This window comes from Aotus nancymaae, unplaced genomic scaffold (genome assembly GCF_030222135.1).
Source record: "Aotus nancymaae isolate 86718 unplaced genomic scaffold, 86718_ANA_hifiasm-v0.15.2.pri h1tg000006l, whole genome shotgun sequence".
NCBI lineage: Eukaryota > Metazoa > Chordata > Mammalia > Primates > Aotidae > Aotus > Aotus nancymaae.
In genome coordinates this window covers 19,065,130-19,082,380 of record NW_026988417.1, presented here as the reverse complement: position 1 = coordinate 19,082,380, position 17,251 = coordinate 19,065,130, and positions in this window count along the sequence as shown.

Sequence of the window (17,251 nt, the reverse complement as noted above, 5' to 3'; positions counted from 1 at the left end):
TTTTAAGAGGAGTGAAGCGAAGGAAACATCAAATTGCATGAGAACTTTAGAGAAATATAAGTAATTCTGTCACAATAGCATCTAAGAAAGTGGGGAGGGGTGACATTGGAAAGGCCATTAAGGTTTTATATGCCAGACCAAGGAGTTACATTTTAGGCTTTTGAAATGAGGGGCCATTAAAAGATGGTAAGGGTTGGGGATTAAGATTCTATTTTTATTTTAGATGATAAGTCAACTGTATATATATTTTTAAAAGTATTTTCTATATTTATAAAGAATAGGCTTGGCACAGTGGCTCATGCCTGTAATCCTCGCACTTTGGGAGACTGAGGCAGGTGCATCACCTGAGGTCAAGAGTTTGAGACCAGCCTCGCCAACATGGTGAAACTCTGTCTCTACTAAAAATACAAAAATTAGCCAGGCATTGTGGCGGGTGCCTGTAATCCCAGCTACTCAGGAGGCCGAGGCTGGAGAATCACTTAAACCTGGGAGGCGGAGGTTGCAATGAGCCTAGATGGCACCATTGTAGTCCAGTCTGGGCAACAGAGGGAGATTCTATCTCAAATAAATAAATGAACAAGTAAGAATAAATATAAATCATTTACTCAATAAATGTCAAACATCTATATATGCCAGGCACTGAACTGGATATTGGTAGAAAGAGCTGAACAGAGTAAGCATGGTCTCTGTACTCATGGAGCCTATAGACTACTCTGAAGACAGGTATTAAAAATGGACCTAAGTAATTATGTAAATAGTTACAAGTGTGTAAACTACTGTGAGGGAGAAATAGAAGGACTGATAGGAGTGTAAAACAGGAGGGAAACTAACTTTGACTACAGAATCTAATCTTTACAAAATGGGCTTCCCTGAGAAATTGATGTTTAAGTGGATATGTTGGTTAGATACAGTTAGGTGATGAGAAGGATTCACAAGACTAGAGGAGTCAGAGAGCATGGCTTTTTAAAGATTCCTAGATGAACCCTGCATGGCTGGAGAGGAGAGAAGGGGAAGAATAGTCCATCGGAAATGAGGTTGGAAAAGCAGGAGGGATTGAATCAAGAAGGCTTTACAGGCCCCATTAAAGAATCTCTTCTTCATTTTAAAGGCACTGATGTTGGATATATTTATGGGATAAATGGCAGTGATGGTTGCATGGGTATATATTTATCTCTACACTTATCAAGTTGTATACATTAAATACATAAAGCTTTTTTGTATGTCAGTTGTACCTCAAGAAAGCAGTTTATAAAAATTTAAAATAAATAATGTGATGGTCTCAGGAACTTGGTGAGGTCCCACCTTACACAAGACTCAGCTTTGCAATAGGCCCTGGTTTGTATTTGGTTCTCTATTTTCAGCAGGACATTCTAATATTGACTGGATTGAGAGGCCTAAGGCATGCCAAGGAACAATGGTCTTTGGGTAAATGTTCAGCCATTCTTGGGCTTCAGCAGTCTGGATGGTATCTTTTCTGTCAATGGAAGATGAATTTCCTCCCTGACTCTATCAGCCAATCCATTATTCATTTAAAGGTTCAAGAGAAACACATACTTTGTGAGTGAGATATAAAATATATCATCTGGCTTTGCCCTCTAAATTTATAACAATGGAAAATGCAAGGAAAAAGCTGCATAATACATTGTTTAACGATGAGGGAAACAAACACAATGGAATCAGAAATAAAGCAGAGTTTTCAAATGCTGAGTGATTCACTCTTCAACAGTTATGACCTATTGTTTTGTTCACCTTACTCCTATCCAGCTTCAGGGAGAGGTGCTGGGGTACTGTTGAATCATCCTACAAAAACCTGCTATGTGAATAATAATAGTGATGAATAGGGGCACAAAGACCTCATGATGCAGAGTGATACTTTGTTAGAATGGAGAGCACCTTAACCGGGGATTTCATGTTCTGTAGTAACTATCCTGCAGTAGGTGGCAAAATATGTTATCGTTGACTTCAAATGGAGCATTTTTACCTTAATGGTGTAGCATAGGTCAGCATAGTGACTATTAATATTTTCCTGTGTATCATATTATGCTCTGAAAGTTGCCTCATTAAATTTATATCAAATAAGGAATGAGGTTGCAGTTAGAAAACCAGTGTTGTGACCATGAAATTACCATATTTCATTTTTATAACTTTGACCTCGTAATCACTGCAAGCAGTTTTCCCCAGAGATGAGATTTTTCATCAGCTGTATTCTTCAGGGAACAGCAAACTCGAGACATTTTTGCACCTGTATGTAAACATCAGCAAGAACTGGTATGTAGAACAGCCTGCAGGTCATTTCTTCATGCAGAAGGTGCTGAGCCCCTTCAAAGCAAACATCCCTTCCACATACGGCCACCAGTGCAAGCTTTCAAAACTGTCTTTTCTCTCCCTGCTTCCTGTCTGCCTTATGCCTTCAGACATAATCATCTACTTTGCATACATATCTGCCTCTGTCACTCGCAAGCTTTCAATCAGGTTTCCTTATCTACAAAATTAGAGATAGTATTTATACCTATTTTATAAGTATGGTCAGTGACTGTATTAGTCTCTTCTCATGCTGCTAATAAAGACATACCCAAGACTGGGTAATTTATAAAGGAAGATGTTTAATTGATTCACATTTCCACATGCCTGAGGAGACCTCACAATCATGGCAGAAGGCAAACGAAGAGCAAAATCACATCTTACATGGTGGCAGGCAAGAGAACTTCTGCAGGGGAACTCCCATTTATAAAACCATGATATCTTGGAGGACTTATTCACTGCCAAGAGAACAGTATGGGGGAAATGACCCCCATGATTCAATTATCTCCCCCTGGCCCCACCCTTGACACGTGGGGATTATTACAATTTAGGGAGATATTTAGGTGCGGACACAGGCAAACCATATCAGTGACACTACTGTAATTGTCTGGCACCCAGAATGAAGCATTTTGTAACATCATCATTAAATATTACAAAAGTATTTTCATTAACAGCCATAAAATAAAGTGAATAGTAATAACACACAAAAAAATACAGTGATCATTTTATTTTATTTTGTATATATAATTATGCCAGCAAATTAAACATAAATATTAAAATAAATTAATAAATTAATATTTTAAATTACATTGATTTTTTGATAAGAAGGAGACTATATATATCTATGTATTGGTCTGTCAAAAAAATCAACAATTAAGTAACAATTAAATAGATTAAGGTATTTTAATTCCAAGGATATTATTAAAATGCAGTAAACTATTTTCTGTGTGAAGTGTATTTGCACATACCAGGCACAATAGCACATCCTGCATTTCTCACTGTTTAATTGTTTTAAGTTTTAAGCTAAATAAAAACTTAACTGATCATAAACAAAATTAAAGCCATTCAAAACTCACAGTATCAACAATTTTAGGATTTAAACCAACAAATAATTTGTTTCAGGAACTACTGTTTTATCAGTGACATTTTAAAGAGTTAGCAATATTGGTTATACGAGGATAACAATAGTTTTATAACTGTTTTTAGATTTTTGGCAGGAAGTACAACCTCTTATTTCCTACGTAAAAGGGCAGACTGACACCACCGGCTGGGCAGTGGTATGTTGCCACTTGGGTGCTGGGAGATTAAACTGGATTAACATCTAAAGTAGTTAGAAGAGGGCCTGGCATATAGTAAATACTCCATAAATATTGTTATTATTATTAAATAATTATAATGCCTCAAAATACTATGTATGCTAAATATACTATGAACACAAGGCCTAATATTGGTATATTTAAGACCATCTATAGTCTGGGCACACTCTAACTCCTAGTTATTTATTTTGCTTAAATGAGTGAAGAGAATCCTCACTAACACTGAAAGTTTTCTTCTTAATCAAATGTATCATTCATTCACTGCCAGGTCTCTTCTTGTTTTCTTGCTGGCAAACCCTGGTTCCCCTTTTATTTCCTGAAGACCACTTCATTCTTCATTGGTAATTCCTCTAATTCCTGCTCACTTTTATCAACTTTACTGCTTAGATAGATGATACATTATCCATCCATTCATCCATCCATCATCTATCCATCCATCCCTTAGTATCCTTATCTACTGTCAGTATGCTTGCAACGTTCATAGCAATATTCTGGAAGAAAAGAGTGAACAAAAACGTGATAACTATCTTAATCAGCCAGAGTCCGCTGGGAAATATAGAGAAGTGGCAATTACAATTCACTAATTTTAGTGCACTCTTGAGATATAAGAATGGAGTGCAATGGAGGGAATACTTGGGAGGATAATTTAAAGTTTGGGAGTTTAGAGAAGGCTTCCTAAAGGATATCAGAGGTATCAAATCTGAAATCTGAAATCTGCCTCAGCAGAAAGGGGTTAAAAAACGGGAAGAGTGTGGAGAATGTCCCAGCATTACAAGGAGCGTGAATTGTAGCTTGAGGAAAAAATATACAGAGAGAACTAAAGGGAGTCTCATGTTTTTGTAGGACAGAGAGGAAACTTGAGAATGGTGAACAAACTCTGGAGTGGTAATCTGAGGCCACATACAAAGCTCTGTCAATCCTATGTTCAGGAGTTTGAGTATAGGCTGCGAGCAATGAGAAGCCACTGAAGGGTTTTAAGTGGGGAACTTATTTGATTTACAGTTTTAAAAATTACTGTTAGTAGAATAGATTAGAGATCAGAGAAGGAAAATACTCAGTGAAGGAAGGCTACTTTGGTTGTTGTAAGGACCTTATCATGAGATGATGGTGACTTCTTTAAAATGGGACAATGGAAATGGATTCTAAGGATATAGAAGTACGATGGACTGTCACTAGTGATTGGATATTGGCAGCTAAGGGGAGAAAGAGATCAAGGATGGTTTCCGGATTGGCCACCCAGATAGATAGTAACACCAATTACTGAGAAGGATGAGATCTGAAGAGATGACAGTGCTCACCAGGATTGGTCGTATCGCTGGTAGCAGGTTTTGAAGAAGGATGGTGAGCTCGATTTGGCTTTTGTTCAGTGTGAGAGGTCTATGGGACATGAAGTTGGAAGTGCCAAGGGAACATCATTTGGAATTCATCCACAAAGAGGCAAGAGTGAGAATAAGCTCTCAAAAACCATGTAAAGGGTGTGAGGAGAAGCTGGCTGAGTACAGAACTCTGAGTCATGCCAGAGTTACAGAAATGGCAAAAGAAGAGAAGCCAGCAAAATAAAGTGGTTCATAGGCAAAGAGGAGCAAGGAAATCTTGAGAAGAATGATGTTGGGACAACTATTTTAACATTTAACATTCATTTGAATTCTGTATAAATGTATTCATTTTCTTGACTAGAATTCAGTCTTTTGAGGACAGGAAGCATGCTTTTGTATGCCTAGTATATAGCATAGTACCCAACACACAGTAGGTTCTCAGTACATGTATATTGATGGAAAAATACCTATACTGCCCCAAAATAGAGATAATTTTTCAGTCCGTTATTTTTCTGAAGCAGCTAAACATATAAATGATCAGGACTGGTGAATTCAGATAGAGCTAGTGTTGTCTGAAGGAGAGTATGTGAGCATGTCATTCCTCATTGTGATGGTTTACACTCATCTGAGAGATCTAAACTTGAGTAACCCTGGCTTTTGATCAAAAACCCTAAAATAGATGGTAAGTTGCAATTGTGTAAAAGAAAAGCAGTCCTTGAAAGTAAAAGCATAGTGTCAGTCATAATAAGCCAGTGTAGATTCCAAGAAGTTCTGATCACATTAAAGAAAACATGTCAAATGCATTGGAAACCATGGACCACAGGGAAAAAGTTGTAATAAGAATCTTGCCAGAAGGAGCCTGTCCAATCAGTGTAGGCAGGAGGTATGTGCCAGGATAGAATGATTTATGTGGAAATTTTGAAAACTTAATACACACCCTATTGAAATTAGTGGATCATGGGAATAATATGTGGTTACTAGGTCCAAAGTCAAAAGGCTTGATTTCCTATTCTCAATAGACTATCAAGTAGGTAATGAAGAAATGAGACTATTCCTCCCAGAAAAGAGTGCATAGGACAGAATTTTTCATAAAAGCGAAAGGTGCTCAGAGATAAGTCGGTTTGATACCTAATTTATAGGCAGTTATATGTAATTGAAAGAGGATACTTTTTGGTTTTGGAGTTCTCATACATAACCTCAGTTCAAATCCCAGTGTAGCTAAATACAGGTCATATGGCTTTGAGTCAGTTATTTAAACTCTTGGAATCTCAGTTTTCTTATTTGTAAAATTGGCATAATTTTCTCTAACTTATATTTTTCTGAGGATTAGTGATGAAATACATATGAAATACCTAAAGTAGTACCAGGGTATTAGGTGTTCAACAAAGACTGATTTTTCTTAATTGTGACCATAACTTTTCAAAAGGTATCCAGTAATATCAGAGTCATGTGAGGGCAGCTAACTCTGGTTTGAGATTATTCTAGTTATTACGTGGTTTTAAAAGGGGTATGTTTTCAAATTATTTTTTAAGTTAACTTTGTAATTTGATTCTATTGTGTAGATGAGGGTTAAAGCAATTGTTATTGCCAAAATATATGATTACAGCACTTACAAAGTTCTGTAATCATATATTAAAATTAAAACACACAGACATACACACACAAGGAAAAGAACCTTAAAAATATTTATTTCTGATCAAAATAAATGTTAACTTGTGATAAGCTGTTAGCACCTGTGCTAGTAACTTGTGCTAATATTAACTTTTTCATCATCCTTCTGCAAAACCTCTTTCCAGCAGTAATGACCAATGTCATCTCTTCTGGTCTCAACCCACTCAGTAACTGGTGTTACTATCTATTTTGGGGGCCAGTCCAGAAACTATCCTTCATCTCTGCCTGTTCTTAGCTACCGATATCCAATCACTAGGTACTGTCAATTGTACTCCTAAATTCTTAGACTCCATTCCCATTACCCCATTTTAGAGGAGTCACCATCATCTCATTATAAGATCCTTACAACAAAAGTAGTCTTCCTTTGCTGAGTATTTTTACTCTGTAATATCTGATTTATTTTACTAACAGAGTAATATTTAAAACTATAAATCAAATAACTTCTCCACTTAAAACCCTTCAGTGGCTTCTCACTGCCCTCAGCCTATATCTAAACTTATCTAAGTCTTATCTAAGCAAAAGCTTTTCCCATAAAAGTATCCAAAGTGACAAGTTATGATTTTATATTATTTGAACAACATAATGGAGGGTTAGGAGATATAAGGAAAATCACAGGAAATCAAAATTTGCCCCCATTTTCTTTCACCTTCCTATAGAAAGTGAGAGAACTCAGAGGTCTCCAAATAGTTAACTAAGCTTTAAAAGCAAGAGAATCCAGGGGTCTTAGTTATAATAAACTACACATCATTATTGCCTACATCATGATATAATTAAGGTACTTTTAAATTATTTTAAATTATTAGAAAATATATATAAAGTATAGAAATAACTATATGATTAATCCTACCTATAATTATTAAACTAGAATGATAAAACACAGCAAGAAGGTCATGCATTTTTGTTGTGAGTAGTAAGGTGAACTGAATAGACTTTCCACAAATATTATTTGAATTTGGTTTTGATAAAACTTCAGAATCCCCACCAACCATTTAAGATGTGATACTGTAAGTTGCTAAACTAACATAACTTTCTTTTTTTATTTTGGAAAATGAGATTTTAAAATATCCAGATTGCTTTATCAAATTGTGATGTTATTTATATCTGGCCACAAAAAAAGAAAATGTGTATTTTGACTAGAGTTTTTAAGCTTGATTTGCAATGCTGAGTATGGATGCCACATCTCAAATAATCTGTGAACATAGTATGTCTACTAGGAAGGATCTAAAGATAATCGTCAAATTTTCAAGACAAAAAGGAGATTAGAGGCTAGAAACAAAAAGTAATGATAGTCAAAATGGAAGAGGAGTATCAATCATATATCATAATATTCATGGAGAGTTGTGGTTGATTAAAATAAGAAGTAATATTGCTAATATTTAACAACTGGTATAGCACCAAATTGGGTGCCAGTCTTCCAATGAGAGCTAAGTCTTGGAAAGTCAGTATATTTTCTAGAAGAGTGTGGAAATCTAAAGGGTTTCCCAGTGAAGTGCTGGGATGACTGGGATGGCTAAAGGTATAGGAATATTTTAACAAGTACTGTGTATTGGTTAATTGTCAACTTTGGATATGCCGTACTCAATTTTCATTTGAAACAAGCCAGAGTGCTGAGGACCCAGCCTCAGGTATGTAGAGAGTTTCACGTGAAATCTTTACATATAACTAAAATCTAGGAGAATGTGATTTCTTTCCTCATTAGTATTCAAAAATCTCCCACTTACCAGCCTTCAGTTCTGGCCCAGTAGTAAGCCATACCTCTGACTCACAGGAGAAATCACAGCATCCAGCAAAACCCCATGTATCCAGAACCCCAAATCATTGATGCCGTGTGAAAACCTCACCCTGAAAACTAATCTAAAACTGGACTAAAAATAGAAATTCCTGTAGAGACTTTTCATAGACAAATGTATAAACACTTCTTACGAATGTCTCCAGAAAAATGGGGAAAAAAAATGATTTCTGTGAGGGAAAGCTCTACTTAATGTTATGTAATAGACGAAATAACTATGCACCCAAGAAAACCCACAACCAGAAACATGCAAGTCCAAAATCAAGTGGGGCCATCAAATCTTAAAGCTCTGAAATGATAGTCTTTGACTTCATGTCTCACATCCAGGTCACGCTGATGCAAGAGGTAGGCTTCTCCAGATTTGGGCAACTCTATTCCTGTGACTTTTCAGGGTACACCCTCCCTCCTGGCTATTTTCCATGGGCTGATGTTGAGTATCTGCAGCTTTTCCAGGCTCATCACTCAAGCTGTCAGAGAATCTACCAGTCTGAGGTCTGGAGGATGGTGGCCCTCTTTCCACAGCTCCACTAGGCAGTGCCCCAAAAGACACTCTATGTGGGGGCTCTGACCCCATATTTCCTTTCCACTTTGCCCTACCAGAAGTTCTTCATGAAGGTGCTACCCCTGCAGTAGACTTCTGCCTAGGGGATGTTTTCTATACATCCTCTAAATTCTAGGCAGAGATTCCCAAACCGCAATTCTTGTCTTCTGTATACCCGCACACCCAACACCATGTAAAAACTGCCAAGGCTTGGGACTTGCACCCACTGAAACCTTGACTCTTTAAGTCATGGCTGAGATACAGGGCACCATGTCCCAAGGTTGCATGGAGTAAGGGGACCCTGGGCTGGCCAAAAAGCATTTTTCCCTTCCAGGCCTCCAGATCTGTGATGGGGCTTCCAGGAAGGTCTCTGACATGCCCTGGAGACATTTTCCACATTGTCTTGATGATTAACATTTGGCTTCTCATTACTTATGCAAATTTCTGCTGCTGGCTTGACTTTCTCCCCAGAAAATGAGTTTTTATTTTCTATTGCATTGTCAGGCTGCAAATTTTCCAAATTTCTATGCTCTGCTTCTCTTGAACACTTTTCCACTTAGAAATTCCTTCCTTCAGATACCCTAAATTATCTCTCTCAAATTTAAAGTTCCACAAATCTCTAGAGCAGGGACAAAATGATGCCAGTCTCTTTGCATAGCAAGAGTGACCTTTATTCCAATTCCCAACAAATTCCTTATTGCCATCTGAGACCACCATAGCACGGAATTCATTTTCCATATCAGTATCAGCATTTTGATCAAAACAATTCAACAGGTCTCTAGAAGTTCCAAACTTTTCCATATGTCCTGTCTTCTGAGACCTCTAAGTCTCTAGGAAGCTGCAAACTTTCTCACATTTTCCTGTCTTCTTCTGAGCCCTCCAAACTGTTCCAAGCTCTGCCTACTACCTATTTCCCAAGTCACTTTCATGTTTTTGGGTATCTTTATAGCAGCACCCCATTCTCAGTGGTACCAATTTCCTGAACCCATCCATTTTCACACTGCTATGAAGAAATACCTGAGACTGGGTAATTTATAAAGAAAAGGGTTTAATTGACTCACAGATTCTCATGGCTAGGGAGGCCTCAGAAAATTTACAATTATGGCAGAAGGCAAAACAGGCACATCTTACATGATGGCAGGTGAAAGACGTGAGATCAAGAGAAGCGGGAAACCCCTTGTAAAACCGTCAGATCTGGTGAGAACTCACTCACTATCATGAGAACAGTATGGTGAAACTACTCCCATGATTTGACTATCTCCAACTGGTCCTGCTTTGACACGTGGGGATTTTTACAACTGAAGGTAAGATTTGGGTGGGGACACAGAGCCAACCCCTATCAGGGACACTGTTGAAAGGACATGATCTCTTTCTAGTTTCTCACCTCTTTCGATCAGATATAGCCGGATAATGAAACTTTCTAGTAGAATCAGCAGGATTTCTGAAACTTCTCTTTTTTTTTTTTTTTTTTTTGAGACGGAGTTTCACTCTTGTTACCCAGGCTGGAGTGCAATGGCGTGATCTCGGCTCACCGCAACCTCTGCCTCCTGGGTTCAAGCAATTCTCCTGCCTCAGCCTCCTGAGTAGCTGGGATTACAGGCATGCGCCACCATGCCCAGCTAATTTTTTGTATTTTTAGTAGAGACGGGGTTTCACCATGTTGACCAGGATGGTCTCGATCTCTTGACCTCGTGATCCACCCGCCTCGGCCTCCCAAAGTGCTGGGATTACAGGCATGAGCCACCGCACCCAGCTGAAACTTCTTTATATCATTAAAAAGTTGCTAACTCATCTGTAGGTATTGCATATGGTACGAAGTAGGGGCTTTTTTCCTCCTAGACTGATAGTACAGCATCCTAGCACTAGTTATTAAATACATCATTATTTCCTAATTGAATTGAAATGCCAATAATTGGTCTTTGTGAAGTTCATTTATTTATTTAATCTTCCTTTAGAATGTTTTCTTTTCTACTGATGTATTTGTTTTTTCTGTACCAATTGATCAAAATAGCTTTAGGGTAAGTTCTCTTATGTAGTGTATGTCCCTTCACGATTTTTTTCATTCATATGTCTATGGGCCAGTCTCATACCTGGAGTATTTTAAATGAGTTTACAATTATTTCAGTTACCTCCCAAAAAAAAAAAAAAAAAAAAGGAACAAAACTCTTACTCACTCGTAACATGTAAATTTGATGTAGAATTATTACTTTTAAAAATTTATCTTTCTATTTATTTTTATTAATTTATTAGTTTATTATTTATACATTATTTCACTTATCTTTGTTGTATTATATTAAATGTTGTTTTTATTCCTGTATATCTACCACTTATATAATAAAAATAAATAGTCATTTAAACATAATTTAAACACATGTGGAGATGTATTTTCAATTGAGAAGTGAATGTAAAAGTCAGACTTACCAAGATTTAAACTCTGACTCTTTCTTGCCCTAGATGTACTGTAGTCTTTCGTAACTCGATTCACTTCACTGTCTTAATGCAGCAGTCATTTCTTTAGAAAACTCCTTTGTTAAGTTCCTAGATTTTATAAAGTCATATCATTACATTCTTAGAATAGTAGCATAACTGGGACACTGTAAAGTTTTTCTTAGTTGAATAAAATGATATTCTTTGAAGAAAATTTCTTTAACCATTTATTGAGGTAGTCTAAAATCTATATTGTGTTTCATGCCGGTCTTCAGAGAAGTAAGTAACGAGATTGTGTTGTTTTTGCTTTGGGGGAACACTATGAGTGGAATTGGACTTCCTTTGGCTTTTTTTTTCTTTTACATTGTAGGAACATTATAATAAATGATGTGAGGATGTCACTGCTGTAGTGAAATTGTAGTGATATCTACTGTAGTGCTATTGGTGAGTGCCTTGTTTAAATTTTTCCTCTCTGGTCTCAATACCAGCAATACTTCGGACCCTCCTGAATTATCAGTGACATTTTTGTATAAGGGATTTATTTCAATCTTGCCATTGGTTAGTTTCTCTTTGCAATGGCTAGTAGAATGCTCAATGACAGAATTTTGAGTTTATTTGTATCATTTGGAAAGCGAATTTTGTATATGAATCTGAATCTTTGTTTATTTTACTTCCCTACACTGTTGCCCTTTTCTTGGATTTTCTTGCTTGCTTTTTATCTTCTGTGGCTGCTTTTAAGTCATCTAGAATCAACTTTGAAATATAGAAAAGGCATAAGCAAATACACTAATATGTAATAAATGATGCAATATTTCTTAGCATCAGTTGCTTCAATTAAGAGTCCCTTCTTCTCTGCTTATTGAAGCCTCCGCATCATAAGCATCTCTGCTTATTGAGGCTCTTCTTGATCACTTTCAAAGACAGCACCTTACCTTGCATGCTCTATCCAACTTTCCCACTTTATTTTTCTCTGTCAGACTCACCACTATTTTGCTTGCTAAATATATATTTTGCATATTATTTTTTGTTACTATTTGTTTTTATCTCCTTCTACTATGATGTGGTTCCATATTGACTGCTTTATCTCCAGAGTGGCTGGCACAAATAGGTGCTCGAGCAAAATTTAATGGATATCTGCTTCAAAGGTGTTTTAAACATAGTAAGCATATACTTTTGAGACAGCATGTGACTCTACTGCTCAGACTGGAGTGCTGTGGTGTGATCAAGTCTCACTGCAGCCTCAGCTTCCTGAACTCCAGTGATTCTCCTGCCTCAGCCTCCCATGTAGCTTCGACTGCAGGTATGCACCACCACACCAAGCTAACTTTTTATTTTTGGAGAGATGGGATCTCCTCATGCTGCCCAGGCTGGTCTCAAACTCCTGGTCTCAAGTGATCCTCCCACCTTGGACTTCCAAAATGCTGGAACACTGCCTGGCCCATAGGACATGTTTTGAAATCACTTGTACAGTGTCCAGTACATTGACCTACTTCTTCACATTTAGAGCAGGCATGAGTGGAGTCTGTGAGACTCTGGCTGTAATCTACTGTGATGGGAATCCCCAGACTCTGGACTTGGTGGTTGTTTTTCCTATTTCAACCCAGATGACAGATATGGAGGGCAATTTCTATTGAAGATTCAAAGATGAAATGTTTTAGAATAATAATGACAGACAAACATATATATTTTAGCTTTGTGATGGCAGGAAACAAGTCCCTTTGGGTTATCCTTTCATAACTACTTTATAACCATGAGTAGCACAAAGCTGAGGAGCAATATCTATTTGTCAGTTATGAATAGATAATGATAATTAGCAGTAATACAACCCTTAAAATATCTTAACTAATATTTTAATTTCTCCTATAATAATGTAAGTTGAATACTTTTACACAACCCCCCCATTGTAATCCCCATTTTACATCTGAGAACACTAAGACTGAAAGAAATTAAATAATAATTTTTATAAACTAATGCTGGTAATAAGGACAGAACTTGGACTTGAAACAAAAGGTTTCTGATTCTAGAACCGTATGCTTTAATTTTAGCATGATTATCCTTGACATGACCTCAGTTTTTTTTTTAATGCCAGTTACATTTCTTTTGCATATCCTCCTAATTGGCTGCACACTTCAGTAAAAGTTTTAACAGGTAAAAGTGTAAATAGACATATTTGAAGATATTAAAGCAAGGTTCTAGAGCTGCAAGGTTTTCTTTTCAGAAAAAAAGAATAGTTGTAATAAAAATGACTTTTGGGCCGGGCGCGGTGGCTCAAGCCTGTAATCCCAGCACTTTGGGAGGCCGAGGCGGGTGGATCACGAGGTCAAGAGATCGAGACCATCCTGGTCAACATGGTGAAACCCCGTCTCTACTAATACAGAAAATTAGCTGGGCATGGTGGCGCGTGCCTGTAATCCCAGCTACTCAGGAGGCTGAGGCAGGAGAATTGCCTGAACCCAGGAGACGGAGGTTGCGGTGAGCCGAGATCGCGCCATTGCACTCCAGCCTGGGTAACAAGAGCGAAACTCCGTCTCAAAAAAAAAAAAAAAAAAAAAAAAAAAAAAAATGACTTTTGAGCCCCGTAGATTGTCTGATAAACCACATATAATGCCTGAGCTAATCTTTTCTGAAAGCTCTTAGGGCAAATTGCTGTTAACACTCAAGTCTGACAGTTTAATGCTATTACAACGCAAAATATATGTCCTTTCCCAAAATAAACATGTTTTATAATAGTAATACAGATGTCGTCAAGGGGCAAGGTTATCAGGAGATAATTAGACCCCAGAGAGATTACAGACTCTTAGATCATGAGAGTAATATTGCGAGCCTGCCTTATTAAATAATTGTAAGAAAGTCAAAGTCAACTATAAATACACACATTTCCCTTTAATTACTTTAAAAAGTACAAACCCAAGTTGCATGCCAATGTGCTGAGATGATAAACCCTCTCCCTCTCCATTACCTTAAAATGTCTAAATATAACGTAGAAAATCAACTTTCAATTTGAATTTTAAATAAGAATGAAAAAGGAAAGACATCTCCTTTTTCTTTTGCTAATATTTTTAGGTTAGCTCTTTTCAAGACATTTTTTAAGACCTGGCACATGAATGGCTGGGTTTCAAGAAATAATCCACCCAGTCAAGTTCATATTCCATCAAAAAAAAAAAAAAAAAACTACCTACATGCAATTCTTCTGATACCAAGCTCTATTTATTTACACCTGATATATCCCCATCCTGAAAGATCATCCTACCCCCCATATTAAACTTTCCAAACAGAATTTGACATATTCTTCCATAATAGTTTATTATAACCTTTGTGATGTCTTCTCTTACTACCTCCACAATACTTGAACATTTAAATATTTTATTTTGGTATTTCAACAGCATTTTATAATTAGTTTTATTAACAACTATCTGATTACATTATATTGTCTATGAGCAGACTTTTGTTCATATTATATTAAGAAAAAAAATGCATACATTCCCATTTTCAGCCATAGTGCTTAGTGCAATGCATTTGCTCAATAAATATTTACTGAATACATAAATGAAGAAAAAAAGAAGATGAGGTTGTCCAAAGCAGTTTAGTAAAGTCAACCATGCTATGCAAGAGAAATTATTTTCTCTAGGTGACAAGATTTTGTTCAGTTTCTCCTCGCAGTCCCAGAGCGCAGTTATGAACTCTGTTCTTCAAGTGGAAGTTTTGCAACCTTGAGATGCACATTCCTATATAAGCAGCTCAGATTTACATATAAGCTCCCTGAAAGACCTGGGGTGTTGTGTTTGGTCCTTCATTTCCAACACCAAGAACATTGTCAAAAAATGGCTAATGCCTGATTCCAAATCTGTAGGAATTCATTTTCATCTTTTTCTCTTAAAATATTTTAAAACTTTTTTAGGACATTACAAGTAATTAGTGACAAACTGAAATTCAGATAATAACATTTTCTGTGTCCAAGTATGTGCACTCTCCCTGATATTATTTCCAGTTGGCAACCAAACCCGCTTAATACAATAACCCTGTATAAGGGTTCTCCAGAGGGACAGAGCTAATAGGATATATGCATATATGAAACGGAGTTTATTAGGGAGAATTGACTCACCGGATCACAAGGTAAAGTCACACAATAGGCCGTTTGCAAGCTAGGGAAGAAAAAAGTCAAATTCTGTTTGGCAAGTTTAATATAGGAAGAGAGGATGATCTTTCAGAACAAGGATATATTAGATGTAAATACATAAAGTTTTGTATTAGAATAATTGTATGTATTTAGCGTTTTATTTTTTTTAATACAGTATGAACTTGAATGGGTGGACTATTTCTTGGGACCCAGGCATTTATTTGCCAGGATTTGAAAATGTCCTGAAAACCGTGGCTCAGTCTGAGTCCAGAAAGCCTTCAGAGTAGAAAAGCCAACAGTTCAGACTTCAGTCTGTGGCAGAAGACCCAAGAGCCCCCAGCAAACCACTGATGTAAGGCCAAGAGTCCAATGACCAAAGAACCTGTAGTCAGATGTCCAAGGGCAGGAGGAACAGAAGAAGGCATTTAGCAAGGGAGAAAAATGAAAGACAGAAGTGTCAGCAAGCCAGCTTATCCCACCTTCTTCTGCCTGATGTGTTCTAGCCATGCTGGCAGCCAAATGAATGGTGTCCATCCACAGTGAGTGTGGGTCTTCCTCTCCCAGTGCACTGACACAAATGTTAATCTCCTCTGGCATCACCCTTCCAGACATACACAGGAACAAGACTATACCAGCTATCTAGGCATTCCTCATTCCAATCAACTTAATACCTAATATTTACCATCATAATACCCCAAAATTGTCCCTTATCTTTGTACTTAAAATTTTCTGGAATCTTAAAAGAAATATAAAATGTCTATGAAGTATCCCCATCCACCTCTTGGGGCACTGAAAATATTGAACACTTTCATGATTCTGGAATTCTGCCTTAATGAAAAATCTGGTTATTATTTTTTATTGATAATAAAGAAGTAACCTAACAGAAGTTATTGAACATGAAGCTGTTTTAGGCTCATGGTATCCATGAGTACAGTCAACAGAGAATGCAAAAATTAGCTTTATCCCATTCTCTTCTACTACCATATACTTTTTAGACTCTGTACTATTTTTGTATGTGGTTCAAATGTGTACATTCAACTCTTCCCTACTATATTTATTTTCAATTCCACATTCAAGCAATAAGGACTCCTTTACATTTACAATTTTACTGATTTCACTTCAATTTAAGCATTGATGCAAGAAAAAAAATCCTGCCAGGTCTGTGAAAATTACTTGCGGGCAATAGATATATCTGTATTTTGAATTGGTATATTCAGATTGAATTTTTCAGGGATTTTCAAGCTACAGAAAAAAAGAAGAAATATCTTCCAAAATTAGATTTTCCCATGAATATTTATATTAGTCAGGATAAGATAAGCTATGCTATAGGAACAAATAAGCCAGTGAGTATTAATGTTTTCACAATAAGAAAATAGTGTATTCTTTGCTTATGCTGCCTATCAAAAAGGGTCTTTTTTGGGGGTGGTGCTGGGAGTTTGGTTGAACAGTGGAATCTCTCCATGCAATCACTCAGAGACTAAGGCTGATGGAAGCCCCATACTTTCATACCATTGTAACATGGAACATGAGGACTCTGGAGTGGCTTTAAGATAGGAACAGATGGCATAGAAGTGGTACACCAAATCTTAAATGCTTCAGACTTAAAGTAACAGTTACTGATTCAATTCACATTTCTGTGGCTCTTTGGCTAGAATTAGTCACATGACCCAAAAGGAACTGCAAAGAACTTTGGGAAATGGGAGGGAGGAAATTTATATTTATTGATCACAAAATGCCTTCTCTACACTACCAAGGACAGTTAATTTGAAGTAA